At 36.4% G+C, this 26,318-nt stretch overlaps 31 non-coding genes across 31 annotated transcripts; all 31 read left to right on the top strand.

Moving 5' to 3' along the window:
- Positions 1–109: 109 nt before the first annotated feature.
- Positions 110–181, top strand: Trnam-cau (transfer RNA methionine (anticodon CAU)). The gene has a single exon. It is a non-coding gene; the product is annotated as a tRNA-Met (tRNA).
- Positions 182–793: 612 nt separating this feature from the next.
- Trnam-cau (transfer RNA methionine (anticodon CAU)) lies at positions 794–865 on the top strand. Its single transcript has one exon. It is a non-coding gene; the product is annotated as a tRNA-Met (tRNA).
- A 1,097-nt stretch (positions 866–1,962) lies between these two features.
- On the top strand, positions 1,963–2,034 carry Trnam-cau (transfer RNA methionine (anticodon CAU)). The gene has a single exon. It is a non-coding gene; the product is annotated as a tRNA-Met (tRNA).
- A 1,097-nt stretch (positions 2,035–3,131) lies between these two features.
- On the top strand, positions 3,132–3,203 carry Trnam-cau (transfer RNA methionine (anticodon CAU)). The gene has a single exon. It is a non-coding gene; the product is annotated as a tRNA-Met (tRNA).
- An 8-nt stretch (positions 3,204–3,211) lies between these two features.
- On the top strand, positions 3,212–3,283 carry Trnah-gug (transfer RNA histidin (anticodon GUG)). Its single transcript has one exon. It is a non-coding gene; the product is annotated as a tRNA-His (tRNA).
- Positions 3,284–5,274: 1,991 nt separating this feature from the next.
- Trnam-cau (transfer RNA methionine (anticodon CAU)) lies at positions 5,275–5,346 on the top strand. Its single transcript has one exon. It is a non-coding gene; the product is annotated as a tRNA-Met (tRNA).
- Positions 5,347–5,354: 8 nt separating this feature from the next.
- On the top strand, positions 5,355–5,426 carry Trnah-gug (transfer RNA histidin (anticodon GUG)). Its single transcript has one exon. It is a non-coding gene; the product is annotated as a tRNA-His (tRNA).
- A 1,017-nt stretch (positions 5,427–6,443) lies between these two features.
- Trnam-cau (transfer RNA methionine (anticodon CAU)) lies at positions 6,444–6,515 on the top strand. The gene has a single exon. It is a non-coding gene; the product is annotated as a tRNA-Met (tRNA).
- An 8-nt stretch (positions 6,516–6,523) lies between these two features.
- On the top strand, positions 6,524–6,595 carry Trnah-gug (transfer RNA histidin (anticodon GUG)). Its single transcript has one exon. It is a non-coding gene; the product is annotated as a tRNA-His (tRNA).
- Positions 6,596–7,125: 530 nt separating this feature from the next.
- Trnam-cau (transfer RNA methionine (anticodon CAU)) lies at positions 7,126–7,197 on the top strand. The gene has a single exon. It is a non-coding gene; the product is annotated as a tRNA-Met (tRNA).
- Positions 7,198–7,887: 690 nt separating this feature from the next.
- On the top strand, positions 7,888–7,959 carry Trnah-gug (transfer RNA histidin (anticodon GUG)). Its single transcript has one exon. It is a non-coding gene; the product is annotated as a tRNA-His (tRNA).
- A 539-nt stretch (positions 7,960–8,498) lies between these two features.
- Positions 8,499–8,570, top strand: Trnam-cau (transfer RNA methionine (anticodon CAU)). The gene has a single exon. It is a non-coding gene; the product is annotated as a tRNA-Met (tRNA).
- Positions 8,571–9,261: 691 nt separating this feature from the next.
- Positions 9,262–9,333, top strand: Trnah-gug (transfer RNA histidin (anticodon GUG)). Its single transcript has one exon. It is a non-coding gene; the product is annotated as a tRNA-His (tRNA).
- A 531-nt stretch (positions 9,334–9,864) lies between these two features.
- On the top strand, positions 9,865–9,936 carry Trnam-cau (transfer RNA methionine (anticodon CAU)). Its single transcript has one exon. It is a non-coding gene; the product is annotated as a tRNA-Met (tRNA).
- Positions 9,937–10,548: 612 nt separating this feature from the next.
- Positions 10,549–10,620, top strand: Trnam-cau (transfer RNA methionine (anticodon CAU)). Its single transcript has one exon. It is a non-coding gene; the product is annotated as a tRNA-Met (tRNA).
- Positions 10,621–11,230: 610 nt separating this feature from the next.
- Trnam-cau (transfer RNA methionine (anticodon CAU)) lies at positions 11,231–11,302 on the top strand. The gene has a single exon. It is a non-coding gene; the product is annotated as a tRNA-Met (tRNA).
- A 618-nt stretch (positions 11,303–11,920) lies between these two features.
- On the top strand, positions 11,921–11,992 carry Trnam-cau (transfer RNA methionine (anticodon CAU)). Its single transcript has one exon. It is a non-coding gene; the product is annotated as a tRNA-Met (tRNA).
- A 691-nt stretch (positions 11,993–12,683) lies between these two features.
- Trnah-gug (transfer RNA histidin (anticodon GUG)) lies at positions 12,684–12,755 on the top strand. The gene has a single exon. It is a non-coding gene; the product is annotated as a tRNA-His (tRNA).
- A 610-nt stretch (positions 12,756–13,365) lies between these two features.
- Positions 13,366–13,437, top strand: Trnah-gug (transfer RNA histidin (anticodon GUG)). The gene has a single exon. It is a non-coding gene; the product is annotated as a tRNA-His (tRNA).
- Positions 13,438–13,976: 539 nt separating this feature from the next.
- Trnam-cau (transfer RNA methionine (anticodon CAU)) lies at positions 13,977–14,048 on the top strand. The gene has a single exon. It is a non-coding gene; the product is annotated as a tRNA-Met (tRNA).
- Positions 14,049–14,659: 611 nt separating this feature from the next.
- On the top strand, positions 14,660–14,731 carry Trnam-cau (transfer RNA methionine (anticodon CAU)). The gene has a single exon. It is a non-coding gene; the product is annotated as a tRNA-Met (tRNA).
- Positions 14,732–14,739: 8 nt separating this feature from the next.
- Positions 14,740–14,811, top strand: Trnah-gug (transfer RNA histidin (anticodon GUG)). The gene has a single exon. It is a non-coding gene; the product is annotated as a tRNA-His (tRNA).
- Positions 14,812–15,342: 531 nt separating this feature from the next.
- Positions 15,343–15,414, top strand: Trnam-cau (transfer RNA methionine (anticodon CAU)). The gene has a single exon. It is a non-coding gene; the product is annotated as a tRNA-Met (tRNA).
- Positions 15,415–16,026: 612 nt separating this feature from the next.
- Trnam-cau (transfer RNA methionine (anticodon CAU)) lies at positions 16,027–16,098 on the top strand. The gene has a single exon. It is a non-coding gene; the product is annotated as a tRNA-Met (tRNA).
- A 610-nt stretch (positions 16,099–16,708) lies between these two features.
- On the top strand, positions 16,709–16,780 carry Trnam-cau (transfer RNA methionine (anticodon CAU)). Its single transcript has one exon. It is a non-coding gene; the product is annotated as a tRNA-Met (tRNA).
- A 618-nt stretch (positions 16,781–17,398) lies between these two features.
- Trnam-cau (transfer RNA methionine (anticodon CAU)) lies at positions 17,399–17,470 on the top strand. Its single transcript has one exon. It is a non-coding gene; the product is annotated as a tRNA-Met (tRNA).
- Positions 17,471–18,162: 692 nt separating this feature from the next.
- Positions 18,163–18,234, top strand: Trnah-gug (transfer RNA histidin (anticodon GUG)). The gene has a single exon. It is a non-coding gene; the product is annotated as a tRNA-His (tRNA).
- Positions 18,235–19,447: 1,213 nt separating this feature from the next.
- On the top strand, positions 19,448–19,519 carry Trnam-cau (transfer RNA methionine (anticodon CAU)). The gene has a single exon. It is a non-coding gene; the product is annotated as a tRNA-Met (tRNA).
- A 1,380-nt stretch (positions 19,520–20,899) lies between these two features.
- On the top strand, positions 20,900–20,971 carry Trnah-gug (transfer RNA histidin (anticodon GUG)). The gene has a single exon. It is a non-coding gene; the product is annotated as a tRNA-His (tRNA).
- A 1,213-nt stretch (positions 20,972–22,184) lies between these two features.
- Positions 22,185–22,256, top strand: Trnam-cau (transfer RNA methionine (anticodon CAU)). The gene has a single exon. It is a non-coding gene; the product is annotated as a tRNA-Met (tRNA).
- Positions 22,257–23,556: 1,300 nt separating this feature from the next.
- Positions 23,557–23,628, top strand: Trnam-cau (transfer RNA methionine (anticodon CAU)). The gene has a single exon. It is a non-coding gene; the product is annotated as a tRNA-Met (tRNA).
- The last annotated feature ends 2,690 nt before the right edge of the window (positions 23,629–26,318 follow it).

Genomic DNA, 26,318 nt, shown 5'->3' with positions numbered 1-26,318 from the left:
AATATGTTATATTGCGTGTGACACTCTACATTTAACTGGGTTGCTTAGTTGGTAAATTTTAATAAAAGGCTAAATTGATGTAAACTAGAAAGCTAATATTGACTCATTCAGCAGAGTGGCGCAGCGGAAGCGTGCTGGGCCCATAACCCAGAGGTCGATGGATCGAAACCATCCTCTGCTACTTATCCAGCTGTGATCGTATAGTGGTTAGTACTCCAAGTTGTAGCCGTGGCAACCCTGATTCGAATCCAGGTCACAGCAGATTTTGCTTTTACTGGATTGAGTGATGCAAAGCTGTTCTGTTGCTAGAGTCGAACACAATGTCCGATAACGGCCTTTCAAATCAATGCTTATCAATTCAGGTAAAAGTTGCAGATGATCAACAGCATGAATCGATGCAAATTTTTATTGTCGCAATCTCAATAGTGGGTTTATTACATATATAATTGATAATTTAATCAAAACATGAGTATAGTGGAACTGCGTGTTTATGAAACATTAAAGTTATTTAGTTTGTTTGAACTACTAACACAACATACAATCTCAACAAATAACAGTATTTTCAAATGCTACCAATTTATAGCTTTTGTATTGATAAGTTTTCTGAATACTACTATAATGTTGTATGAACTGAGTAACAAAAAGGTCAAAATACGATTGAAAAGTTACACTGGGGTTTACATCAATATGTTATATTGCGTGTGACACTCTACATTTAACTGGGTTGCTTAGTTGGTAAATTTTAATAAAAGGCTAAATTGATGTAAAGTAGAAAGCTAATATTGACTCATTCAGCAGAGTGGCGCAGCGGAAGCGTGCTGGGCCCATAACCCAGAGGTCGATGGATCGAAACCATCCTCTGCTACTTATCCAGCTGTGATCGTATAGTGGTTAGTACTCCACGTTGTGGCCGTGGCAACCCTGATTCGAATCCAGGTCACAGCAGATTTTGCTTTTACTGGATTGAGTGATGCAAAGCTGTTCTGTTGCTAGAGTCGAACACAATGTCCGATAACGGCCTTTCAAATCAATGCTTATCAATTCAGGTAAAAGTTGCAGATGATCAACAGCATGAATCGATGCAAATTTTTATTGTCGCAATCTCAATAGTGGGTTTATTACATATATAATTGATAACTTAATCAAAACATGACTAGTGGAACTGCGTGTTTATGAAACATTAAATTTATGTAGTTTGTTTGAACTACTAACACAACATACAATCTACACAAATAACAGTATTTTCAAATGCTACCAATTTATAGCTTTTGTGTTGATAAGTTTTCTGAATACTACTATAATGTTGTATGAACTGAGTAACAAAAAAGTCAAAATACGATTGAATAATTACATTGGGGTTTACATCAATATGTCATATTGCGTGTGACATTCTACATTTAACTGGGTTGCTTAGTTGGTAAATCTTAGTTGATTTTGCTTTTACTAGATTGAGTGACTCAAAGCTGTTCTGTTGCTAGAGTCGAACACAATGTCCGATATCGGCCTTTCAAATCAATGCTTATCAATTCAGATAAAAGTTGCAGATGATCAACAGCATGAATCGATGCAAATTTTTATTGCCACAATTTCAAGAATGGGTTTATTACATATATAATTGATAATTTAATCAAAACATGAGTATAGTGGAACTGCGTGTTTATGAAACATTAAAGTTATTTAGTTTGTTTGAACTACTAACACAACATACAATCTCAACAAATAACAGTATTTTCAAATGCTACCAATTTATAGCTTTTGTATTGATAAGTTTTCTGAATACTACTATAATGTTGTATGAACTGAGTAACAAAAAGGTCAAAATACGATTGAAAAGTTACACTGGGGTTTACATCAATATGTTATATTGCGTGTGACACTCTACATTTAACTGGGTTGCTTAGTTGGTACATTTTAATAAAAGGCTAAATTGATGTAAAGTAGAAAGCTAATATTGACTCATTCAGCAGAGTGGCGCAGCGGAAGCGTGCTGGGCCCATAACCCAGAGGTCGATGGATCGAAACCATCCTCTGCTACTTATCCAGCTGTGATCGTATAGTGGTTAGTACTACACGTTGTGGCCGTGGCAACCCTGATTCGAATCCAGGTCACAGCAGATTTTGCTTTTACTGGATTGAGTGATGCAAAGCTGTTCTGTTGCTAGAGTCGAACACAATGTCCGATAACGGCCTTTCAAATCAATGCTTATCATTTCAGGTAAAAGTTGCAGATGATCAACAGCATGAATCGATGCAAATTTTTATTGTCGCAATCTCAATAGTGGGTTTATTACATATATAATTGATAACTTAATCAAAACATGACTAGTGGAACTGCGTGTTTATGAAACATTAAAGTTATGTAGTTTGTTTGAACTACTAACACAACATACAATCTACACAAATAACAGTATTTTCAAATGCTACCAATTTATAGCTTTTGTGTTGATAAGTTTTCTGAATACTACTATAATGTTGTATGAACTGAGTAACAAAAAAGTCAAAATACGATTGAATAATTACATTGGGGTTTACATCAATATGTTATATTGCGTGTGACATTCTACATTTAACTGGGTTGCTTAGTTGGTAAATCTTAGTTGATTTTGCTTTTACTAGATTGAGTGATGCAAAGCTGTTCTGTTGCTAGAGTCGAACACAATGTCCGATATCGGCCTTTCAAATCAATGCTTATCAATTCAGATAAAAGTTCCAGATGATCAACAGCATGAATCGATGCAAATTTTTATTGCCGCAATTTCAAGAATGGGTTTATTACATATATAATTGATAATTTAATCAAAACATGAGTATAGTGGAACTGCGTGTTTATGAAACATTAAAGTTATGTAGTTTGTTTGAACTACTAACACAACATACAATCTCAACAAATAACAGTATTTTCAAATGCTACCAATTTATAGCTTTTGTATTGATAAGTTTTCTGAATACTACTATAATGTTGTATGAACTGAGTAACAAAAAGGTCAAAACACGATTGAAAAGTTACACTGGGGTTTACATCAATATGTTATATTGCGTGTGACACTCTACATTTAACTGGGTTGCTTAGTTGGTAAATTTTAATAAAAGGCTAAATTGATGTAAAGTAGAAAGCTAATATTGACTCATTCAGCAGAGTGGCGCAGCGGAAGCGTGCTGGGCCCATAACCCAGAGGTCGATGGATCGAAACCATCCTCTGCTACTTATCCAGCTGTGATCGTATAGTGGTTAGTACTCCACGTTGTGGCCGTGGCAACCCTGGTTCGAATCCAGGTCACAGCAGGTTTTGCTTTTACTGGTATGAGTGATGCAAAGCTGTTCTGTTGCTAGAGTCGAACACAATGTCCGATAACGGCCTTTCAAATCAATGCTTATCAATTCAGGTAAAAGTTGCAGATGATCAACAGCATGAATCGATGCAAATTTTTATTGTCGCAATCTCAATAGTGGGTTTATTACATATATAATTGATAACTTAATCAAAACATGAGTAGTGGAACTGCGTGTTTATAAAACATTAAAATTATGTAGTTTGTTTGAACTACTAACACAACATACAATCTACACAAATAACAGTATTTTCAAATGCTACCAATTTATAGCTTTTGTGTTGATAAGTTTTCTGAATACTACTATAATGTTGTATGAACTGAGTAACAAAAAGATCAAAATACGATTGAATAATTACATTGGGGTTTACATCAATATGTTATATTGCGTGTGACATTCTAAATTTAACTGGGTTGCTTAGTTGGTAAATCTTAGTTGATTTTGCTTTTACTGGATTGAGTGATGCAAAGCTGTTCTGTTGCTAGAGTCGAACACAATGTCCGATATCGGCCTTTCAAATCAATGCTTATCAATTCAGATAAAAGTTGCAGATGATCAACAGCATGAATCGATGCAAATTTTTATTGCCGCAATTTCAAGAATGGGTTTATTGCATATATAATTGATAATTTAATTAAAACATGAGTATAGTGGAACTGCGTGTTTATGAAACATTAAAGTTATGTAGTTTGTTTGAACTACTAACACAACATACAATCTCAACAAATAACAGTATTTTCAAATCCTACCAATTTATAGCTTTTGTGTTGATAAGTTTTCTGAATACTACGATAATGTTGTATGAACTGAGTAACAAAAAGGTCAAAATACGATTGAAAAATTACATTGGGGTTTACATCAATATGTTATATTGCGTGTGACATTCTACATTTAACTGGGTTGCTTAGTTGGTAAATCTTAGTTGATTTTGCTTTTACTAGATTGAGTGATGCAAAGCTGTTCTGTTGCTAGAGTCGAACACAATGTCCGATATCGGCCTTTCAAATCAATGCTTATCAATTCAGATAAAAGTTCCAGATGATCAACAGCATGAATCGATGCAAATTTTTATTGCCGCAATTTCAAGAATGGGTTTATTACATATATAATTGATAATTTAATCAAAACATGAGTATAGTGGAACTGCGTGTTTATGAAACATTAAAGTTATGTAGTTTGTTTGAACTACTAACACAACATACAATCTCAACAAATAACAGTATTTTCAAATGCTACCAATTTATAGCTTTTGTATTGATAAGTTTTCTGAATACTACTATAATGTTGTATGAACTGAGTAACAAAAAAGTCAAAATACGATTGAATAATTACATTGGGGTTTACATCAATATGTTATATTGCGTGTGACATTCTACATTTAACTGGGTTGCTTAGTTGGTAAATCTTAGTTGATTTTGCTTTTACTAGATTGAGTGATGCAAAGCTGTTCTGTTGCTAGAGTCGAACACAATGTCCGATATCGGCCTTTCAAATCAATGCTTATCAATTCAGATAAAAGTTCCAGATGATCAACAGCATGAATCGATGCAAATTTTTATTGCCGCAATTTCAAGAATGGGTTTATTACATATATAATTGATAATTTAATCAAAACATGAGTATAGTGGAACTGCGTGTTTATGAAACATTAAAGTTATGTAGTTTGTTTGAACTACTAACACAACATACAATCTCAACAAATAACAGTATTTTCAAATGCTACCAATTTATAGCTTTTGTATTGATAAGTTTTCTGAATACTACTATAATGTTGTATGAACTGAGTAACAAAAAGGTCAAAACACGATTGAAAAGTTACACTGGGGTTTACATCAATATGTTATATTGCGTGTGACACTCTACATTTAACTGGGTTGCTTAGTTGGTAAATTTTAATAAAAGGCTAAATTGATGTAAAGTAGAAAGCTAATATTGACTCATTCAGCAGAGTGGCGCAGCGGAAGCGTGCTGGGCCCATAACCCAGAGGTCGATGGATCGAAACCATCCTCTGCTACTTATCCAGCTGTGATCGTATAGTGGTTAGTACTCCACGTTGTGGCCGTGGCAACCCTGGTTCGAATCCAGGTCACAGCAGGTTTTGCTTTTACTGGTATGAGTGATGCAAAGCTGTTCTGTTGCTAGAGTCGAACACAATGTCCGATAACGGCCTTTCAAATCAATGCTTATCAATTCAGGTAAAAGTTGCAGATGATCAACAGCATGAATCGATGCAAATTTTTATTGTCGCAATCTCAATAGTGGGTTTATTACATATATAATTGATAACTTAATCAAAACATGAGTAGTGGAACTGCGTGTTTATAAAACATTAAAATTATGTAGTTTGTTTGAACTACTAACACAACATACAATCTACACAAATAACAGTATTTTCAAATGCTACCAATTTATAGCTTTTGTGTTGATAAGTTTTCTGAATACTACTATAATGTTGTATGAACTGAGTAACAAAAAGATCAAAATACGATTGAATAATTACATTGGGGTTTACATCAATATGTTATATTGCGTGTGACATTCTAAATTTAACTGGGTTGCTTAGTTGGTAAATCTTAGTTGATTTTGCTTTTACTGGATTGAGTGATGCAAAGCTGTTCTGTTGCTAGAGTCGAACACAATGTCCGATATCGGCCTTTCAAATCAATGCTTATCAATTCAGATAAAAGTTGCAGATGATCAACAGCATGAATCGATGCAAATTTTTATTGCCGCAATTTCAAGAATGGGTTTATTGCATATATAATTGATAATTTAATTAAAACATGAGTATAGTGGAACTGCGTGTTTATGAAACATTAAAGTTATGTAGTTTGTTTGAACTACTAACACAACATACAATCTCAACAAATAACAGTATTTTCAAATCCTACCAATTTATAGCTTTTGTGTTGATAAGTTTTCTGAATACTACGATAATGTTGTATGAACTGAGTAACAAAAAGGTCAAAATACGATTGAAAAATTACATTGGGGTTTACATCAATATGTTATATTGCGTGTGACATTCTACATTTAACTGGGTTGCTTAGTTGGTAAATTTTAAAAAAGGATAAAATTGATGTAAACTAGAAATCTAATATTCACTCATTCAGCAGAGTGGCGCAGCGGAAGCGTGCTGGGCCCATAACCCAGAGGTCGATGGATCGAAACCATCCTCTGCTACTTATTCAGCTGTGATCGTATAGTGGTTAGTACTCCACGTTGTGGCCGTGGCAACCCTGGTTCGAATCCAGGTCACAGCAGATTTTGCTTTTACTGGATTGAGTGATGCAAAGCTGTTCTGTTGCTAGAGTCGAACACAATGTCCGATAACGGCCTTTCAAATCAATGCTTATCAATTCAGGTAAAAGTTGCAGATTATCAACAGCATGAATCGATGCAAATTTTTATTGTCGCAATTTCAATAGTGGGTTTATTACATATATAATTGATAACTTAATCAACACATGAGTAGTGGAACTGCGTGTTTATGAAACATTAAAGTTATGTAATTTGTTTGAACTACTAACACAACATACAATCTACACAAATAACAGTATTTTCAAATGCTACCAATTTATAGCTTTTGTGTTGATAAGTTTTCTGAATACTACTATAATGTTGTATGAACTGAGTAACAAAAAAGTCAAAATACGATTAAAAAGTTACATTGGGGTTTACATCAATATGTTATATTGCGTGTGACACTCTACATTTAACTGGGTTGCTTAGTTGGTAAATTTTAATAAAAGGCTAAATTGATGTAAACTAGAAAGCTAATATTGACTCATTCAGCAGAGTGGCGCAGCGGAAGCGTGCTGGGCCCATAACCCAGAGGTCGATGGATCGAAACCATCCTCTGCTACTTATCCAGCTGTGATCGTATAGTGGTTAGTACTCCACGTTGTGACCGTGGCAACCCTGATTCGAATCCAGGTCACAGCAGATTTTGCTTTTACTGGATTGAGTGATGCAAAGCTGTTCTGTTGCTAGAGTCGAACACAATGTCCGATAACGGCCTTTCAAATCAAAGCTTATCAATTCAGGTAAAAGTTGCAGATGATCAACAGCATGAATCGATGCAAATTTTTATTGTCGCAATCTCAATAGTGGGTTTATTACATATATAATTGATAACTTAATCAACACATGAGTAGTGGAACTGCGTGTTTATGAAACATTAAAGTTATGTAGTTTGTTTGAACTACTAACACAACATACAATCTCAACAAATAACAGTATTTTCAAATGCTACCAATTTATAGCTTTTGTGTTGATAAGTTTTCTGAATACTACTATAATGTTGTATGAACTGAGTAACAAAAAGGTCAAAATACGATTGAAAAATTACATTGGGGTTTACATCAATATGTTATATTGCGTGTGACACTCTACATTTAACTGGGTTGCTTAGTTGGTAAATTTTAATAAAAGGCTAAATTGATGTAAACTAGAAAGCTAATATTGACTCATTCAGCAGAGTGGCGCAGCGGAAGCGTGCTGGGACCATAGCCAAGAGGTCGATGGATCGAAACCATCCTCTGCTACTTATCCAGCTGTGATCGTATAGTGGTTAGTACTCCACGTTGTGGCCGTGGCAACCCTGGTTCGAATCCAGGTCACAGCAGATTTTGCTTTTACTGGATTGAGTGATGCAAAGCTGTTCTGTTGCTAGAGTCGAACACAATGTCCGATATCGGCCTTTCAAATCAATGCTTATCAATTCAGGTAAAAGTTGCAGATGATCAACAGCATGAATCGATGCAAATTTTTATTGTCGCAATTTCAATAATGGGTTTATTAAATATATAATTGATAATTTCATCAAAACATGAGTAGTGGAACTGCGTGTTTATAAAACATTAAAGTTATGTATTTATGTAGTTTGTTTGAACTACTAACACAACATACAATCTCAACAAATAACAGTATTTTCAAATGCTACCAATTTATAGCTTTTGTGTTGATAAGTTTTCTGAATACTACTATAATGTTGTATAAACTGAGTAACAAAAAGGTCAAAATACGATTGAAAAATTACATTGGGGTTTACATAAAATATGTTATATTGCGTGTGACATTCTACATTTAACTGGGTTGCTTAGTTGGTAAATTTTAAAAAAGGGTAAAATTGATGTAAACTAGAAAGCTAATATTCACTCATTCAGCAGAGTGGCGCAGCGGAAGCGTGCTGGGCCCATAACCCAGAGGTCGATGGATCGAAACCATCCTCTGCTACTTATCCAGCTGTGATCGTATAGTGGTTAGTACTCCACGTTGTGGCCGTGGCAACCCTGATTCGAATCCAGGTCACAGCAGATTTTGCTTTTACTGGATTGAGTGATGCAAAGCTGTTCTGTTGCTAGAGTCGAACACAATGTCCGATAACGGCCTTTCAAATCAATGCTTATCAATTCAGGTAAAAGTTGCAGATGATCAACAGCATGAATCGATGCAAATTTTTATTGCCGCAATTTCAAGAATGGGTTTATTACATATATAATTGATAATTTAATCAAAACATGAGTATAGTGGAACTGCGTGTTTATGAAACATTAAAGTTATGTAGTTTGTTTGAACTACTAACACAACATACAATCTACACAAATAACAGTATTTTCAAATGCTACCAATTTATAGCTTTTGTGTTGATAAGATTTCTGAATACTACTATAATGTTGTATGAACTGAGTAACAAAAAGGTCAAATACGATTGAAAAATTACATTGGGGTTTACATCAATATGTTATATTGCGTGTGACACTCTACATTTAACTGGGTTGCTTAGTTGGTAAATTTTAATAAAAGGCTAAATTGATGTAAACTAGAAAGCTAATATTGACTCATTCAGCAGAGTGGCGCAGCGGAAACGTGCTGGGCCCATAACCCAGAGGTCGATGGATCGAAACCATCCTCTGCTACTTATCCAGCTGTGATCGTATAGTGGTTAGTACTCCACGTTGTGGCCGTGGCAACCCTGGTTCGAATCCAGGTCACAGCAGATTTTGCTTTTACTGGATTGAGTGATGCAAAGCTGTTCTGTTGATAGAGTCGAACACAATGTCCGATAACGGCCTTTCAAATCAACGCTTATCAATTCAGGTAAAAGTTGCAGATGATCAACAGCATGAATCGATGCAAATTTTTATTGTCGCAATCTCAATAGTGGGTTTATTACATATATAATTGATAACTTAATCAACACATGAGTAGTGGAACTGCGTGTTTATGAAACATTAAAGTTATGTAATTTGTTTGAACTACTAACACAACATACAATCTACACAAATAACAGTATTTTCAAATGCTACCAATTTATAGCTTTTGTGTTGATAAGTTTTTTGAATACTACTATAATGTTGTATGAACTGAGTAACAAAAAAGTCAAAATACGATTGAAAAATTACATTGGGGTTTACATAAAATATGTTATATTGCGTGTAACATTCTACATTTAACTGGGTTGCTTAGTTGGTAAATTTTAAAAAAGGGTAAAATTGATGTAAACTAGAAAGCTAATATTCACTCATTCAGCAGAGTGGCGCAGCGGAAGCGTGCTGGGCCCATAACCCAGAGGTCGATGGATCGAAACCATCCTCTGCTACTTATCCAGCTGTGATCGTATAGTGGTTAGTACTCCACGTTGTGGCCGTGGCAACCCTGGTTCGAATCCAGGTCACTGCAGATTTTGCTTTTACTGGATTGAGTGATGAAAAGCTGTTCTGTTGCTAGAGTCGAACACAATGTCCGATAACGGCCTTTCAAATCAATGCTTATCGATTCAGGTAAAAGTTGCAGATGATCAACAGCATGAATCGATGCAAATTTTTATTGCCGCAATTTCAAGAATGGGTTTATTACATATATAATTGATAATTTAATCAAAACATGAGTATAGTGGAACTGCGTGTTTATGAAACATTAAAGTTATGTAGTTTGTTTGAACTACTAACACAACATACAATCTACACAAATAACAGTATTTTCAAATGCTACCAATTTATAGCTTTTGTGTTGATAAGTTTTCTGAATACTACTATAATGTTGTATGAACTGAGTAACAAAAAGGTCAAAATACGATTAAAAAGTTACATTGGGGTTTACATCAATATGTTATATTGCGTGTGACACTCTACATTTAACTGGGTTGCTTAGTTGGTAAATTTTAATAAAAGGCTAAATTGATGTAAACTAGAAAGCTAATATTGACTCATTCAGCAGAGTGGCGCAGCGGAAGCGTGCTGGGCCCATAACCCAGAGGTCGATGGATCGAAACCATCCTCTGCTACTTATCCAGCTGTGATCGTATAGTGGTTAGTACTCCAAGTTGTAGCCGTGGCAACCCTGATTCGAATCCAGGTCACAGCAGATTTTGCTTTTACTGGATTGAGTGATGCAAAGCTGTTCTGTTGCTAGAGTCGAACACAATGTCCGATAACGGCCTTTCAAATCAATGCTTATCAATTCCGGTAAAAGTTGCAGATGATCAACAGCATGAATCGATGCAAATTTTTATTGTCGCAATCTCAATAGTGGGTTTATTACATATATAATTGATAACTTAATCAACACATGAGTAGTGGAACTGCGTGTTTATGAAACATTAAAGTTATGTAGTTTGTTTGAACTACTAACACAACATACAATCTCAACAAATAACAGTATTTTCAAATGCTACCAATTTATAGCTTTTGTGTTGATAAGTTTTCTGAATACTACTATAATGTTGTATGAACTGAGTAACAAAAAGGTCAAAATACGATTGAAAAATTACATTGGGGTTTACATCAATATGTTATATTGCGTGTGACACTCTACATTTAACTGGGTTGCTTAGTTGGTAAATTTTAATAAAAGGCTAAATTGATGTAAACTAGAAAGCTAATATTGACTCATTCAGCAGAGTGGCGCAGCGGAAGCGTGCTGGGCCCATAACCCAGAGGTCGATGGATCGAAACCATCCTCTGCTACTTATCCAGCTGTGATCGTATAGTGGTTAGTACTCCACGTTGTGGCCGTGGCAACCCTGATTCGAATCCAGGTCACAGCAGATTTTGCTTTTACTGGATTGGATGATGCAAAGCTGTTCTGTTGCTAGAGTCGAACACAATGTCTGATAACGGCCTTTCAAATCAATGCTTATCAATTCAGGTAAAAGTTGCAGATGATCAACAGCATGAATCGATGCAAATTTTTATTGTCGCAATCTCAATAGTGGGTTTATTACATATATAATTGATAATTTCATCAAAACATGAGTAGTGGAACTGCGTGTTTATAAAACATTAAAGTTATGTATTTATGTAGTTTGTTTGAACTACTAACACAACATACAATCTCAACAAATAACAGTATTTTCAAATGCTACCAATTTATAGCTTTTGTGTTGATAAGTTTTCTGAATACTACTATAATGTTGTATAAACTGAGTAAAAAAAGGTCAAAATACGATTGAAAAATTACATTGGGGTTTACATAAAATATGTTATATTGCGTGTGACATTCTACATTTAACTGGGTTGCTTAGTTGGTAAATTTTAAAAAAGGGTAAAATTGATGTAAACTAGAAAGCTAATATTCACTCATTCAGCAGAGTGGCGCAGCGGAAGCGTGCTGGGCCCATAACCCAGAGGTCGATGGATCGAAACCATCCTCTGCTACTTATCCAGCTGTGATCGTATAGTGGTTAGTACTCCACGTTGTGGCCGTGGCAACCCTGATTCGAATCCAGGTCACATCAGATTTTGCTTTTACTGGATTGAGTGATGCAAAGCTGTTCTGTTGCTAGAGTCGAACACAATGTCCGATAACGGCCTTTCAAATCAATGCTTATCAATTCAGGTAAAAGTTGCAGATGATCAACAGCATGAATCGATGCAAATTTTTATTGCCGCAATTTCAAGAATGGGTTTATTACATATATAATTGATAATTTAATCAAAACATGAGTATAGTGGAACTGCGTGTTTATGAAACATTAAAGTTATGTAGTTTGTTTGAACTACTAACACAACATACAATCTACACAAATAACAGTATTTTCAAATGCTACCAATTTATAGCTTTTGTGTTGATAAGATTTCTGAATACTACTATAATGTTGTATGAACTGAGTAACAAAAAGGTCAAATACGATTGAAAAATTACATTGGGGTTTACATCAATATGTTATATTGCGTGTGACACTCTACATTTAACTGGGTTGCTTAGTTGGTAAATTTTAATAAAAGGCTAAATTGATGTAAACTAGAAAGCTAATATTGACTCATTCAGCAGAGTGGTGCAGCGGAAGCGTGCTGGGCCCATAACCCAGAGGTCGATGGATCGAAACCATCCTCTGCTACTTATCCAGCTGTGATCGTATAGTGGTTAGTACTCCACGTTGTGGCCGTGGCAACCCTGGTTCGAATCCAGGTCACAGCAGATTTTGCTTTTACTGGATTGAGTGATGCAAAGCTGTTCTGTTGCTAGAGTCGAACACAATGTCCGATAACGGCCTTTCAAATCAATGCTTATCAATTCAGGTAAAAGTTGCAGATGATCAACAGCATGAATCGATGCAAATTTTTATTGTCGCAATCTCAATAGTGGGTTTATTACATATATAATTGATAACTTAATCAACACATGAGTAGTGGAACTGCGTGTTTATGAAACATTAAAGTTATGTAATTTGTTTGAACTACTAACACAACATACAATCTACACAAATAACAGTATTTTCAAATGCTACCAATTTATAGCTTTTGTGTTGATAAATTTTTTGAATACTACTATAATGTTGTATGAACTGAGTAACAAAAAAGTCAAAATACGATTGAAAAATTACATTGGGGTTTACATCAATATGTTATATTGCGTGTGACACTCTACATTTAACTGGGTTGCTTAGTTGGTAAATTTTAATAAAAGGCTAAATTGATGGAAACTAGAAAGCTAATATTGACTCATTCAGCAGAGTGGCGCAGCGGAAGCGTGCTGGGCCCATAGCCAAGTGGTCGATGGATCGAAACCATCCTCTGCTACTTATCCAGCTGTGATCGTATAGTGGTTAGTACTCCACGTTGTGGCCGTGGCAACCCTGGTTCGAATCCAGGTCACAGCAGATTTTGCTTTTACTGGATTGAGTGATGCAAAGCTGTTCTGTTGCTAGAGTCGAACACAATGTCCGATATCGGCCTTTCAAATCAATGCTTATCAATTCAGGTAAAAGTTGCAGATGATCAACAGCATGAATCGATGCAAATTTTTATTGTCGCAATTTCAATAATGGGTTTATTACATATATAATTGATAATTTCATCAAAACATGAGTAGTGGAACTGCGTGTTTATAAAACATTAAAGTTATGTATTTATGTAGTTTGTTTGAACTACTAACACAACATACAATCTACACAAATAACAGTATTTTCAAATGCTACCAATTTATAGCTTTTGTGTTGATAAGTTTTCTGAATACTACTATAATGTTGTATAAACTGAGTAACAAAAAGGTCAAAATACGATTGAAAAATTACATTGGGGTTTACATAAAATATGTTATATTGCGTGTGACATTCTACATTTAACTGGGTTGCTTAGTTGGTAAATTTTAAAAAAGGGTAAAATTGATGTAAACTAGAAAGCTAATATTCACTCATTCAGCAGAGTGGCGCAGCGGAAGCGTGCTGGGCCCATAACCCAGAGGTCGATGGATCGAAACCATCCTCTGCTACTTATCCAGCTGTGATCGTATAGTGGTTAGTACTCCACGTTGTGGCCGTGGCAACCCTGATTCGAATCCAGGTCACAGCAGATTTTGCTTTTACTGGATTGAGTGATGCAAAGCTGTTCTGTTGCTAGAGTCGAACACAATGTCCGATAACGGCCTTTCAAATCAATGCTTATCAATTCAGGTAAAAGTTGCAGATGATCAACAGCATGAATCGATGCAAATTTTTATTGCCGCAATTTCAAGAATGGGTTTATTACATATATAATTGATAATTTAATCAAAACATGAGTATAGTGGAACTGCGTGTTTATGAAACATTAAAGTTATGTAGTTTGTTTGAACTACTAACACAACATACAATCTACACAAATAACAGTATTTTCAAATGCTACCAATTTATAGCTTTTGTGTTGATAAGATTTCTGAATACTACTATAATGTTGTATGAACTGAGTAACAAAAAGGTCAAATACGATTGAAAAATTACATTGGGGTTTACATCAATATGTTATATTGCGTGTGACACTCTACATTTAACTGGGTTGCTTAGTTGGTAAAATTTAATAAAAGGCTAAATTGATGTAAACTAGAAAGCTAATATTGACTCATTCAGCAGAGTGGCGCAGCGGAAGCGTGCTGGGCCCATAACCCAGAGGTCGATGGATCGAAACCATCCTCTGCTACTTATCCAGCTGTGATCGTATAGTGGTTAGTACTCCACGTTGTGGCCGTGGCAACCCTGGTTCGAATCCAGGTCACAGCAGATTTTGCTTTTACTGGATTGAGTGATGCAAAGCTGTTCTGTTGCTAGAGTCGAACACAATGTCCGATAACGGCCTTTCAAATCAACGCTTATCAATTCAGGTAAAAGTTGCAGATGATCAACAGCATGAATCGATGCAAATTTTTATTGTCGCAATCTCAATAGTGGGTTTATTACATATATAATTGATAACTTAATCAACACATGAGTAGTGGAACTGCGTGTTTATGAAACATTAAAGTTATGTAATTTGTTTGAACTACTAACACAACATACAATCTACACAAATAACAGTATTTTCAAATGCTACCAATTTATAGCTTTTGTGTTGATAAGTTTTTTGAATACTACTATAATGTTGTATGAACTGAGTAACAAAAAAGTCAAAATACGATTGAAAAATTACATTGGGGTTTACATAAAATATGTTATATTGCGTGTAACATTCTACATTTAACTGGGTTGCTTAGTTGGTAAATTTTAAAAAAGGGTAAAATTGATGTAAACTAGAAAGCTAATATTGACTCATTCAGCAGAGTGGCGCAGCGGAAGCGTGCTGGGCCCATAACCCAGAGGTCGATGGATCGAAACCATCCTCTGCTACTTATCCAGCTGTGATCGTATAGTGGTTAGTACTCCACGTTGTGGCCGTGGCAACCCTGGTTCGAATCCAGGTCACTGCAGATTTTGCTTTTACTGGATTGAGTGATGCAAAGCTGTTCTGTTGCTAGAGTCGAACACAATGACCGATAACGGCCTTTCAAATCAATGCTTATCGATTCAGGTAAAAGTTGCAGATGATCAACAGCATGAATCGATGCAAATTTTTATTGCCGCAATTTCAAGAATGGGTTTATTACATATATAATTGATAATTTAATCAAAACATGAGTATAGTGGAACTGCGTGTTTATGAAACATTAAAGTTATGTAGTTTGTTTGAACTACTAACACAACATACAATCTACACAAATAACAGTATTTTCAAATGCTACCAATTTATAGCTTTTGTGTTGATAAGTTTTCTGAATACTACTATAATGTTGTATGAACTGAGTAACAAAAAGGTCAAAATACGATTAAAAAGTTACATTGGGGTTTACATCAATATGTTATATTGCGTGTGACACTCTACATTTAACTGGGTTGCTTAGTTGGTAAATTTTAATAAAAGGCTAAATTGATGTAAACTAGAAAGCTAATATTGACTCATTCAGCAGAGTGGCGCAGCGGAAGCGTGCTGGGCCCATAACCCAGAGGTCGATGGATCGAAACCATCCTCTGCTACTTATCCAGCTGTGATCGTATAGTGGTTAGTACTCCAAGTTGTAGCCGTGGCAACCCTGATTCGAATCCAGGTCACAGCAGATTTTGCTTTTACTGGATTGAGTGATGCAAAGCTGTTCTGTTGCTAGAGTCGAACACAATGTCCGATAACGGCCTTTCAAATCAATGCTTATCAATTCAGGTAAAAGTTGCAGATGATCAACAGCATGAATCGATGCAAATTTTTATTGTCGCAATCTCAATAGTGGGTTTATTACATATATAATTGATAACTTAATCAACACATGAGTAGTGGAACTGCGTGTTTATGAAACATTAAAGTTATGTAGTTTGTTTGAACTACTAACACAACATACAATCTCAACAAATAACAGTATTTTCAAATGCTACCAATTTATAGCTTTTGTGTTGATAAGTTTTCTGAATACTACTATAATGTTGTATGAACTGAGTAACAAAAAGGTCAAAATACGATTGAAAAATTACATTGGGGTTTACATCAATATGTTATATTGCGTGTGACACTCTACATTTAACTGGGTTGCTTAGTTGGTAAATTTTAATAAAAGGCTAAATTGATGTAAACTAGAAAGCTAATATTGACTCATTCAGCAGAGTGGCGCAGCGGAAGCGTGCTGGGCCCATAACCCAGAGGTCGATGGATCGAAACCATCCTCTGCTACTTATCCAGCTGTGATCGTATAGTGGTTAGTACTCCACGTTGTGGCCGTGGCAACCCTGATTCGAATCCAGGTCACAGCAGATTTTGCTTTTACTGGATTGGATGATGCAAAGCTGTTCTGTTGCTAGAGTCGAACACAATGTCCGATAACGGCCTTTCAAATCAATGCTTATCAATTCAGGTAAAAGTTGCAGATGATCAACAGCATGAATCGATGCAAATTTTTATTGTCGCAATATCAATAGTGGGTTTATTACATATATAATTGATAATTTCATCAAAACATGAGTAGTGGAACTGCGTGTTTATAAAACATTAAAGTTATGTATTTATGTAGTTTGTTTGAACTACTAACACAACATACAATCTCAACAAATAACAGTATTTTCAAATGCTACCAATTTATAGCTTTTGTGTTGATAAGTTTTCTGAATACTACTATAATGTTGTATAAACAGAGTAAAAAAAGGTCAAAATACGATTGAAAAATTACATTGGGGTTTACATAAAATATGTTATATTGCGTGTAACATTCTACATTTAACTGGGTTGCTTAGTTGGTAAATTTTAAAAAAGGATAAAATTGATGTAAACTAGAAAGCTAATATTCACTCATTCAGCAGAGTGGCGCAGCGGAAGCGTGCTGGGCCCATAACCCAGAGGTCGATGGATCGAAACCATCCTCTGCTACTTATCCAGCTGTGATCGTATAGTGGTTAGTACTCCACGTTGTGGCCGTGGCAACCCTGGTTCGAATCCAGGTCACTGCAGATTTTGCTTTTACTGGATTGAGTGATGCAAAGCTGTTCTGTTGCTAGAGTCGAACACAATGTCCGATAACGGCCTTTCAAATCAATGCTTATCAATTCAGGTAAAAGTTGCAGATGATCAACAGCATGAATCGATGCAAATTTTTATTGCCGCAATTTCAATAATGGGTTTATTACATATATAATTGATAATTTAATCAAAACATGAGTATAGTGGAACTGCGTGTTTATGAAACATTAAAGTTATGTAGTTTGTTTGAACTACTAACACAACATACAATCTACACAAATAACAGTATTTTCAAATGCTACCAATTTATAGCTTTTGTGTTGATAAGTTTTCTGAATACTACTATAATGTTGTATGAACTGAGTAACAAAAAGGTCAAAATACGATTGAAAAATTACATTGGGGTTTACATCAATATGTTATATTGCGTGTGACACTCTACATTTAACTGGGTTGCTTAGTTGGTAAATTTTAATAAAAGGTTAAATTGATGTAAACTAGAAAGCTAATATTGACTCATTCAGCAGAGTGGCGCAGCGGAAGCGTGCTGGGCCCATAACCCAGAGGCCGATGGATCGAAACCATCTTCTGCTACTTATCCAGCTGTGATCGTATAGTGGTTAGTACTCCACGTTGTGGCCGTGGCAACCCTGGTTCGAATCCAGGTCACAGCAGATTTTGCTTTTACTGGATTGAGTGATGCAAAGCTGTTCTGTTGCTAGAGTCGAACACAATGTCCGATAACGGCCTTTCAAATCAATGCTTATCAATTCAGGTAAAAGTTGCAGATGATCAACAGCATGAATCGATGCAAATTTTTATTGCCGCAATTTCAAGAATAGGTTTATTACATATATAATTGATAATTTAATCAAAACATGAGTATAGTGGAACTGCGTGTTTATGAAACATTAAAGTTATGTAGTTTGTTTGAACTACTAACACAACATACAATCTCAACAAATAACAGTATTTTCAAATGCTACCAATTTATAGCTTTTGTGTTGATAAGTTTTCTGAATACTACTATAATGTTGTATGAACTGAGTAACAAAAAGGTCAAAATACGATTGAAAAGTTACATTGGGGTTTACATCAATATGTTATATTGCGTGTGACACTCTACATTACCTGGGTTGCTTAGTTGGTAAATTTTAATAAAAGGCTAAATTGATGTAAACTAGAAAGCTAATATTGACTCATTCAGCAGAGTGGCGCAGCGGAAGCGTGCTGGGACCATAACCCAGAGGTCGATGGATCGAAACCATCTTCTGCTAATTATCCAGCTGTGATCGTATAGTGGTTAGTACTCCACGTTGTGGCCGTGGCAACCCTGATTCGAATCCAGGTCACAGCAGATTTTGCTTTTACTGGATTGAGTGATGCAAAGCTGTTCTGTTGCTAGAGTCGAACACAATGTCCGATAACGGCCTTTCAAATCAATGCTTATCAATTCAGGTAAAAGTTGCAGATGATCAACAGCATGAATCGATGCAAATTTTTATTGTCGCAATCTCAATAGTGGGTTTATTACATATATAATTGATAACTTAATCAACACATGAGTAGTGGAACTGCGTGTTTATGAAACATTAAAGTTATGTAGTTTGTTTGAACTACTAACACAACATACAATCTACACAAATAACAGTATTTTCAAATGCTACCAATTTATAGCTTTTGTGTTGATAAGTTTTCTGAATACTACTATAATGTTGTATGAACTGAGTAACAAAAAGGTCAAAATACGATTGAAAAATTACATTGGGGTTTACATCAATATGTTATATTGCGTGTGACACTCTACATTTAACTGGGTTGCTTAGTTGGTAAATTTTAATAAAAGGCTAAATTGATGTAAACTAGAAAGCTAATATTGACTCATTCAGCAGAGTGGCGCAGCGGAAGCGTGCTGGGCCCATAACCCAGAGGTCGATGGATCGAAACCATCCTCTGCTACTTATCCAGCTGTGATCGTATAGTGGTTAGTACTCCAAGTTGTAGCCGTGGCAACCCTGATTCGAATCCAGGTCACAGCAGATTTTGCTTTTACTGGATTGAGTGATGCAAAGCTGTTCTGTTGCTAGAGTCGAACACAATGTCCGATATCGGCCTTTCAAATCAATGCTTATCAATTCAGGTAAAAGTTGCAGATGATCAACAGCATGAATCGATGCAAATTTTTATTGTCGCAATCTCAATAGTGGGTTTATTACATAGTTAATTGATAACTTAATCAACACATGAGTAGTGGAACTGCGTGTTTATGAAACATTAAAGTTATGTAGTTTGTTTGAACTACTAACACAACATACAATCTCAACAAATAACAGTATTTTCAAATGCTACCAATTTATAGCTTTTGTGTTGATAAGTTTTCTGAATACTACTATAATGTTGTATGAACTGAGTAACAAAAAGGTCAAAATACGATTGAAAAATTACATTGGGGTTTACATCAATATGTTATATTGCGTGTGACACTCTACATTTAACTGGGTTGCTTAGTTGGTAAATTTTAATAAAAGGTTAAATTGATGTAAACTAGAAAGCTAATATTGACTCATTCAGCAGAGTGGCGCAGCGGAAGCGTGCTGGGCCCATAACCCAGAGGTCGAAGGATCGAAACCATCCTCTGCTACTTATCCAGCTGTGATCGTATAGTGGTTAGTACTCCACGTTGTGGCCGTGGCAACCCTGATTCGAATCCAGGTCACAGCAGATTTTGCTTTTACTGGATTTAGTGATGCAAAGCTGTTCTGTTGCTAGAGTCGAACACAATGTCCGATAACGGCCTTTCAAATCAATGCTTATCAATTCAGGTAAAAGTTGCAGATGATCAACAGCATGAATCGATGCAAATTTTTATTGTCGCAATCTCAATAGTGGGTTTATTACATATATAATTGATAATTTCATCAAAACATGAGTAGTGGAACTGCGTGTTTATAAAACATTAAAGTTATGTATTTATGTAGTTTGTTTGAACTACTAACACAACATACAATCTACACAAATAACAGTATTTTCAAATGCTACCAATTTATAGCTTTTGTGTTGATAAGTTTTCTGAATACTACTATAATGTTGTATGAACTGAGTAACAAAAAGGTCAAAATACGATTGAAAAATTACATTGGGGTTTACATCAATATGTTATATTGCGTGTGACACTCTACATTTAACTGGGTTGCTTAGTTGGTAAATTTTAATAAAAGGTTAAATTGATGTAAACTAGAAAGCTAATATTGACTCATTCAGCAGAGTGGCGCAGCGGAAGCGTGCTGGGCCCATAACCCAGAGGCCGATGGATCGAAACCATCTTCTGCTACTTATCCAGCTGTGATCGTATAGTGGTTAGTACTCCACGTTGTGGCCGTGGCAACCCTGGTTCGAATCCAGGTCACAGCAGATTTTGCTTTTACTGGATTGAGTGATGCAAAGCTGTTCTGTTGCTAGAGTCGAACACAATGTCCGATAACGGCCTTTCAAATCAATGCTTATCAATTCAGGTAAAAGTTGCAGATGATCAACAGCATGAATCGATGCAAATTTTTATTGCCGCAATTTCAAGAATAGGTTTATTACATATATAATTGATAATTTAATCAAAACATGAGTATAGTGGAACTGCGTGTTTATGAAACATTAAAGTTATGTAGTTTGTTTGAACTACTAACACAACATACAATCTCAACAAATAACAGTATTTTCAAATGCTACCAATTTATAGCTTTTGTGTTGATAAGTTTTCTGAATACTACTATAATGTTGTATGAACTGAGTAACAAAAAGGTCAAAATACGATTGAAAAGTTACATTGGGGTTTACATCAATATGTTATATTGCGTGTGACACTCTACATTACCTGGGTTGCTTAGTTGGTAAATTTTAATAAAAGGCTAAATTGATGTAAACTAGAAAGCTAATATTGACTCATTCAGCAGAGTGGCGCAGCGGAAGCGTGCTGGGACCATAACCCAGAGGTCGATGGATCGAAACCATCTTCTGCTAATTATCCAGCTGTGATCGTATAGTGGTTAGTACTCCACGTTGTGGCCGTGGCAACCCTGATTCGAATCCAGGTCACAGCAGATTTTGCTTTTACTGGATTGAGTGATGCAAAGCTGTTCTGTTGCTAGAGTCGAACACAATGTCCGATAACGGCCTTTCAAATCAATGCTTATCAATTCAGGTAAAAGTTGCAGATGATCAACAGCATGAATCGATGCAAATTTTTATTGTCGCAATCTCAATAGTGGGTTTATTACATATATAATTGATAACTTAATCAACACATGAGTAGTGGAACTGCGTGTTTATGAAACATTAAAGTTATGTAGTTTGTTTGAACTACTAACACAACATACAATCTACACAAATAACAGTATTTTCAAATGCTACCAATTTATAGCTTTTGTGTTGATAAGTTTTCTGAATACTACTATAATGTTGTATGAACTGAGTAACAAAAAGGTCAAAATACGATTGAAAAATTACATTGGGGTTTACATCAATATGTTATATTGCGTGTGACACTCTACATTTAACTGGGTTGCTTAGTTGGTAAATTTTAATAAAAGGCTAAATTGATGTAAACTAGAAAGCTAATATTGACTCATTCAGCAGAGTGGCGCAGCGGAAGCGTGCTGGGCCCATAACCCAGAGGTCGATGGATCGAAACCATCCTCTGCTACTTATCCAGCTGTGATCGTATAGTGGTTAGTACTCCAAGTTGTAGCCGTGGCAACCCTGATTCGAATCCAGGTCACAGCAGATTTTGCTTTTACTGGATTGAGTGATGCAAAGCTGTTCTGTTGCTAGAGTCGAACACAATGTCCGATAACGGCCTTTCAAATCAATGCTTATCAATTCAGGTAAAAGTTGCAGATGATCAACAGCATGAATCGATGCAAATTTTTATTGTCGCAATCTCAATAGTGGGTTTATTACATATATAATTGATAACTTAATCAACACATGAGTAGTGGAACTGCGTGTTTATGAAACATTAAAGTTATGTAGTTTGTTTGAACTACTAACACAACATACAATCTCAACAAATAACAGTATTTTCAAATGCTACCAATTTATAGCTTTTGTGTTGATAAGTTTTCTGAATACTACTATAATGTTGTATGAACTGAGTAACAAAAAGGTCAAAATACGATTGAAAAATTACATTGGGGTTTACATCAATATGTTATATTGCGTGTGACACTCTACATTTAACTGGGTTGCTTAGTTGGTAAATTTTAATAAAAGGCTAAATTGATGTAAACTAGAAAGCTAATATTGACTCATTCAGCAGAGTGGCGCAGCGGAAGCGTGCTGGGCCCATAACCCAGAGGTCGAAGGATCGAAACCATCCTCTGCTACTTATCCAGCTGTGATCGTATAGTGGTTAGTACTCCACGTTGTGGCCGTGGCAACCCTGATTCGAATCCAGGTCACAGCAGATTTTGCTTTTACTGGATTTAGTGATGCAAAGCTGTTCTGTTGCTAGAGTCGAACACAATGTCCGATAACGGCCTTTCAAATCAATGCTTATCAATTCAGGTAAAAGTTGCAGATGATCAACAGCATGAATCGATGCAAATTTTTATTGACGCGATCTCAATAGTGGGTTTATTACATATATAATTGATAATTTCATCAAAACATGAGTAGTGGAACTGCGTGTTTATAAAACATTAAAGTTATGTATTTATGTAGTTTGTTTGAACTACTAACACAACATACAATCTCAACAAATAACAATATTTTCAAATGCTACCAATTTATAGCTTTTGTGTTGATAAGTTTTCTGAATACTACTATAATGTTGTATGAACTGAGTAACAAAAAGGTCAAAATACGATTGAAAAATTACATTGGGGTTTACATCAATATGTTATATTGCGTGTGACACTCTACATTTAACTGGGTTGCTTAGTTGGTAAATTTTAATAAAAGGCTAAATTGATGGAAACTAGAAAGCTAATATTGACTCATTCAGCAGAGTGGCGCAGCGGAAGCGTGCTGGGCCCATAACCCAGAGGTCGATGGATCGAAACCATCCTCTGCTACTTATCCAGCTGTGATCGTATAGTGGTTAGTACTCCACGTTGTGGCCGTGGCAACCCTGATTCGAATCCAGGTCACAGCAGATTTTGCTTTTACTGGATTGAGTGATGCAAAGCTGTTCTGTTGCTAGAGTCGAACACAATGTCCGATAACGGCCTTTCAAATCAATGCTTATCAATTCAGGTAAAAGTTGCAGATGATCAACAGCATGAATCGATGCAAATTTTTATTGTCGCAATCTCAATAGTGGGTTTGTAGTGGCTTGGGAGCCACATCCAATACCATTATATCAATTGTGGAAACATATGCGCCATTTAATTAGTAAAACATTGTTCATTGGTAAAACAGCAGCTAACATTTAATATTTGGCTGCAGATGCAATTTGGCTGCAGCTGCAACTTGATAAAACTGCAATCGTGATGTAATATTTGGAAACTTGCCCTAAATAACTTTATGTGAAAACGCCGTTTAGTGCGTTACCAGGTGATTTCATAACATCCTAGTTTTAACTGAATGTAATTCCCATTGCCAACGCTTTGCTTTTATCGTTCACACATTCTGAAATGTTCGTGTATATTGTGTTGAATATTTCCGTTCACATCGCTCCGCTTTATAAACTCGAACTGATACGCGAGTAGCGGCGCAGACAGAGAGATACTGAATCGTACGAACGTATTACGTTAGTCATGTTAAAATGTAATTCGTTAGACTTGTTTTAATTGGTGAATGCTAAGTTTGTGATTGTGTAATATTAATCGGAACCTGTACAGTTCCTACAATAAAAGGATTGTTTCTGATAAACTGTATCTGTTAATCGTAAGAGCTTTCGGCTTGTAACACGTTAAGGTTAGAGAATTCTAACCGCACGCAACCACGGAGTCAGATCATTAATTCGGCAGGTAAATTAAGTCCGAATAACATAAGTTAAAACAAGCAGCAACCTCTGCATTTTGGTGACCCCGACGTGATGGAACGTGTTTCAATGAAGCTGGTAATGCTAACTTTATTCTTGTAAACAAGTTGATTTAACAACAACGACAGCAATGGCTCCAGCTCAAAGTAGTTCAGTTTCTGACGGATATGACGAAGACGACGATGATGACGACGCTACAACCTCTTCTGCCACATTCAGGACTTCTTGGACTGGTCGCAAAATCATTCCACCGAAACGTTTCTCTGATTACAAACACAACATGTTGTTTTGTTTGCTGCTTACGTGTTTCTTTTTGTTTACATCAGCCGCTCAGGTGAATCTTCATCTGGACTCACAGCAATTTCTATTACGTCATCGTTCGTTTCTTGGATCACATAAGATGCTACTTCATTACAACTCTACGTCTTTATACAGAGTTTCCTTACCTGACCTCGGAATCTCCGTACATCACTGGAGGAAGTGTTCCGCACGTGCGAAAAGCTGCTATGGCAATCATATTCACTGCGACAACAACAACTTTATCTTTCGCTACCAGAAATGTACAGAGCTCGACAGACTCGCTCTTTTTCGTCCTAACCTGCCACGGCGTGTGTCTTCTCAAACGCCACACTCCCAATTCTCGCGACTTCTTGCAACCTTTGACGGACAACAGGACGATCTCATTTCCGAAGTTCTCACTACTTTCAATGAGGAGAACAAGTTCCTACACTGTCAACTCACGACGCTGATTGGCACACTCTACAAAGCAGTTGGGAAGATTTTCCCTACTGAGATACTGTCTTCTACTCTTGGACATCAAACCATGGGTTCCAGCCTTGGAGATTTTATGTCCAGAGCAACATGTCACTCTATCAACGGTACCGTCTTACCGTCACTTGCGTACCGCAACGCGTTTAGCCAACGCCCTCTCATCCTATATCGCGATCAAAACGGCCACAGTCAATACGGCCAACTCATTTCAGACAACATTGTCTTACCGGGAGTACATCTGCTGGAATCGTATCGGCCAGCAAGGAGTTTTGTCTTTCGAGTTCTGGGACACACCGTCCTTTATCACAACTACACCTTATCGCACGAACATGTGCAGGTGCACCAACTCAACTTACCTTTGTCGACTATACACATCAACTACAATGCTCCCGACTACGAGAAGATTCTCAACGAGCTACCTGACTCCGACTCGTTCACTGACCTTCAATCGCTGCTCAGCTCTATGTCTGAAGCCAACCTGCTTAAGGAGAAAATGCGACATGTCATAACAAGTCTTACTACTACTGATGAAACTATGATCAACGGCTCCTACGTCGCCGACACATTCGCGCACGCCGCAAAACAAACACTACTGCTTGCATTGTCGCAGATTACGAATCCATTTCTCTCAGCCCTTATATTCATCCTGCAACTACTTGCCATGATGTGGGCCCTCTTCCATACCATCGGGTTTATCCGATCATCTCCGCAGCATTTGCGGTATGCCAGATCTCTTGTATCCCGTATTCGCGCTGGACGCAACCAACGAGATGCACGCCCGCAACACACTCAACCGTCGCCTTTGCTTCGACGTTCCCGTGACCAACCGTCTTCTTCTGGATCTTCTGATGACGCGCCGCCCGCTGCGTCGTCCCGTGATGAGTTCGCGGACACACACACACTTTGAGTCTCATTTTTTCGTATCAACGTGTTTTTTGGGTGCCGCTAATGTCGTATGCATGTAACCTTTTACCATTTCCCTTTGTAGTTGTCGGCGCCGACATATTT

Source organism: Clavelina lepadiformis, chromosome 9, assembly GCF_947623445.1.
Source record: "Clavelina lepadiformis chromosome 9, kaClaLepa1.1, whole genome shotgun sequence".
In the NCBI taxonomy this organism is placed as follows: domain Eukaryota; kingdom Metazoa; phylum Chordata; class Ascidiacea; order Aplousobranchia; family Clavelinidae; genus Clavelina; species Clavelina lepadiformis.
Note: the sequence above shows the minus strand (reverse complement) of the source record. Positions and strands in the feature narration are given on the sequence as shown.